Raw genomic sequence first — 4,602 nt, forward strand, 5'->3', positions numbered from 1 at the left:
GTGGTAATGCCACAGTGGCGACGTACGTTTTCTTGCCCATACTACTAGTATTTTAAAAAGATAGTGATGACGTGAATTGGAAGTGTCGCACCATCAATTAAGATGCGTGTAAACATTTGTGCACTGCTAGTGCTCTGTTACTTGCTTTGCATTTTCCCACGTTAGGTTACCGGGTCGTATATTCCCACATGTATATGTATATTTATAGCAGCCAACTCCTATACAACTTATAGGCACGTATCGTGTCGTTCCGAACCATGACGTGCAGTCCTTGCAGGTTCTTAGACATGTAACATGACGGAACCCAGCACAAAACGTGCTTAATAATTTCAGCAAGAACTGAAGAGGGTTGTTCCTAAATCACATCCTGAAATATGACCTTTGCGATGTGGCTATCAACTGTTTCAGGTGAGCAATGAGCCGAGTAATAGAAGCTTTTCACCACGTTGAGAAATGTCTGTCTGGTCTCTCTGTTGATGCCATGGCAACCCTGATGAACACGCCAAGATAGTTCTTGCATCTCCAAATCCACTTGCCGGTGTAAGCCCTCTGTGTTCTCCATACTTGCCCCATTCTGTTTTCCCCCCATTAAACATTTTTTGGTTATAGTTTCACAGATGGATATATGGATGCAATGCATGTACACACGCACCTGAGCAAGGCCTATTGTGGCAAGCTTGCGGCAGATGGAAGAGGTGAGCTGCTCCAGCTTCGAATAATCCCAACGGTTCAGTTTCTGTTCGGTTGAAGCAATCCTTCCTGAGACGATCTCGATTGTGCGAACGAACAACAGAGATGTATCTCCATCAACGGATCCATGGCTCTCCTTTGCAGTCCATGCCATGAGCCACGGCCTCCACTGTAGTTACCAAAGAAAATAGAGGTATGGCTGTTTCATATCTTGTAAAAGTTTAATATCATATCAACAACTATATCAAAGTGTAATGGTTTGTTCAATTTTACAGCTTCACGAAGACCGCCGGAAACATCGTCAAACGAAACAAGGTCGATAAGCTCTTCAAAATTCTCAGTTGAATAGCATGGACCACTGCAATGAATTGCACACACATTTTGCATCGATCATCTCTAAAAGAAGATTCCGGAGAGGGAAAACTATGAGGCTGCAAGCTGCATACATACCCAATGTGTCGGAAATGAGCTGTAACCGCCTCAGCAAGCACGGCCACGCGAGCCCATACTAGACGCTCTGCTGGTCGGCTAGGTTCAAAGATATTTGCTGAAGCTAAGAAGTAAGCCGTGAGCGCGCTCTTTGGAGTCCCACCATACCTCTGCATATGGTTCCTGAAATACCACCTGTGCATACTCTCAAGTAAGAATATAGCCGGCTCAGTCTCTCGAAGATGCTCATAAAGATAGGGTGGAAGTGCGTGCATTTATAGGGGATGAGTGTATGTGCGTATATGTCTATACTACATATAAGCATCTGCGTCTACTGTGTTAAAACGCCCCGGTGAATCCTCATTCCTCAATTAGTACATGAGGAGATGTCTAGTCTACAAGATGCTTACAATTATTTTTGATAGAGCATGCCATCAATTTGAAGCGAATTCTTAGAGTGTTTGATCAGCTCTCTGGGTTAAATAGTAGGGAAACGTTTCCTGACGGCAGGTCGGCGACACGCTCCGCCGGTCCAGCGCGCGTCACTCGATCGTTTAGATAGTACGCCTCACATCTCGCATCCCACGCGTAGGAACCACGCGTTTTGGTGGCCCCACGTCTCCGCAGCCTGCCTTATCTACTTTGACTCGTCCTTCCCCATACATCTCCTTCCCCAAAACACATCTCTCCTTCTCTCTCTCAAATAAGCCACAGTTCATGGCGACGCATGGTTCAGGGAGGAGACTGCAACCGGTGCCGGGGGAGGCTGCGACCGACCATGAGACGGCGAGCATGGTGACCGAAGGACGGCGAGGATGGGGCAACGCTCCTCCGAGGAAAACTGGGGTCACAGTTTTTGCTACATGCTTCAAACCGCGTTGGAATTTGCTACAAATGGCATCACATACTGCTGTCACCGGTGTCATGTTTTGCTGCAATGCACAAGCGGCATCGCGTTTTGTACAACCGATGTTGCATTTTGCTACAACTGTTTTCATTTTTTGCTACATACGTCCACGGCTGATTTGTGATTCGTGACGGTGGCGATGGCTTTTTTGCTGCAACTGTAGTAGATTTTTGCTACGTATGGTCTGGCAACATTTTTTTGCTACATCCTGCAATGGCGAGCTACAGTCGCTAGCGGTGATGACAACTTTTTTGCTGCAAGCGTTGTCTCCGTTTGCTACGACTGACAAAGAAATTTGCTACCAGTGAAGGCGAGCAAGATGTGCGACCAGCGAGTGCGCCGACGAGCGGCTCCGGCGAGTGCGCAGATGAGCGGCTCCGGCTAGCGCACCGGGGAGCAGCTCTGATCGGCGAGCAAGATTTCCGATCGGCGAGCGCGTAGACGAGCGGCTCCGGCGAGCGCACCGACGAGCAGGTCTGGAGGCGAGCAAGATTTTTGACCGGCGAGCACGACGACGAGCGGCTCCGGTGAGCGCATCGACAAGCAGTTCCGGTGGCGAGCAAGATTTCTGACCGGCGAGCGCGCCGACGAGCGGCTCCAGCCAGCGCTAGCAGGAGGAGGTGAGAGGTCATGGAGGTGTACGCGGGCGAGGAGGGGATTTTCCTGTTTTCCCCTAAATCTGACAGTAACGAGTGCCAGTATGCGATGATAGGGCGCTGACCGGCCGAAAATTTCAGCCGGCGCACCGGCGCCTAGCAGTGGCCTAAATAGTAACTTCCATAAGAATGCTGGATGTATAGCTACCAAGCGAAGATGCCATAAAATATTGCTAGGCCATGCGCGAGTGGACGCCTCATCACACGTCGCTCCTGCGCGGCCACGAGAAGAATTCTAAATCAATGCCGCCAACCCTTATCTCCCTTCTCCCCCCGCTCGCACCATTGTCACATGGCTCGGCTGGGCGAAGCTCGACCAGAGCCGGCAGTGGGGGGGGGGGGGCATCCCCGTCCCTTCGCAGGCAGTGGCCAGCATAGGGAGGCTCCTTCTTGCATGGGCGCGGTGCGGGAGTGCATTGGCTTGCATGCACCGTGACACTGTGTCAACAGGCGTGGTGATGGTGGTTTGTGCGGGCATGGCTCTGTGATGGCGAGATGGCTCCGGCCAGATCCAGCGGCCGGCGGCCTCTCACGGCAAGGGTTGTGGGCGACGTGTGTCGGCATTGACGGGTCGCAGGTGGTAGCGACGGATCCATGGCACACGCCCCTAGATCTTCTTCCAACTAGCGACGGCACCTTGGGTTGGGTCGGGTTGGACAGATCTAGGTCACATGCCTGGATTTGTCTAGCCCGATGCGGTCTTTCGTCCTACGTTGGTGGGCTTCTCTGACGTGTGCCTATGCCCTGGTTCGCGGGACGGATCTGCCATGCAGATGATGCAGCAACGTCCGCAGGCGCTGCTAACTTCCTTTGAGGACATCGTCAAAGTGGTGGTCCTATGGATCTCTGAGGGAAACCTTAACTTTGGCATGCCGGACCGGATAATGTTGGTGTGTGGTGTCACTTACCTCCTTCGGAGCTTCGGACACTGGGAGCTCAGAGGCGTGGTAGCGTTAGACCACCACGTGGACTCGGGTGGAAGGTGGATCCGCTTCGGGGGAAACCCTTGATCTCGGTGTTCCTGATCTAGCAATGGAGGTGTCTGGAGCCGCTCACCCTCATGGGGGCATCGTTCTTGGAGCAAGTGCTGGCTAAAGGGGTCTGGAGGGCGGGGCGATGTTTGGCGCCGACGACAGTTGGGCCTGTCAAGGTCAATGCGTTGATCCGCGGAAGATGACAAAGGCAGATTCTAGAGCATGCATGTGCGTTGCATGCTTAGGGTTTGCTAAGCCAGTTGGTGCTCTCGGCTGGCCGTGGGCAGCTTGGCAAGGCCACCAAATTAGATGGTGTGTGTTGGTGTGATGTCAAGGCACATCATCAAGCTTTAGATGTAGCAATAGAGGTTGCCAAGAAGGTGGCTTTGGGTTAGATCCATGTATTTGTTTCGTCTGACACTATTGAATAATATAATAAATATGGTTGTGTGCATCCTTGGATGCACATGCCGGAGATTTCAACCTTCTTTTCAAAAAATAAACCTTGCATGGAGTTTGGAGTCTCTCTTTAAGCATTTGGAGCGAAATACTAACGATTGTGAAAGCCAAACTAATACTCCCACCTTTGGAAGGGCCTTATAAATTTGAAGGATACTTCTGTTTCATGTGTATCTTTTAATGTGGTGCATGAGGGATCAATTAGATTCCGATAAAACGGGTAGATCGGACACAGCTCTCTTAAGCTGCCTGTAGTGATGATACATTATTATCATGCATATGTTATTAGTATATGATACTATCTTCATGGTGCATAATATCATATGTTAGTATTTTGATAACCTCATTTATTGTCATGCATATAGATAGTAGCACATCATTTATTATGATATGATACTCGATCCTCTATTTCTTCATTTAGTTCTATGCGACCTCAGTAAAATTGCCTAGTACACATGCATGAACGGGTCCATGTAGTATTTCACAT

General features: G+C 50.0%; 1 pseudogene; it reads right to left on the reverse strand.

The window, feature by feature from the left end:
* Nucleotides 1-355: 355 nt before the first annotated feature.
* The window catches only part of LOC119360253, a 6,984-nt pseudogene continuing 2,737 nt past the window's right edge, over nucleotides 356-4,602 (reverse strand).

The sequence above is a fragment of the Triticum dicoccoides genome, chromosome 2B, assembly GCF_002162155.2.
Source record: "Triticum dicoccoides isolate Atlit2015 ecotype Zavitan chromosome 2B, WEW_v2.0, whole genome shotgun sequence".
NCBI lineage: Eukaryota > Viridiplantae > Streptophyta > Magnoliopsida > Poales > Poaceae > Triticum > Triticum dicoccoides.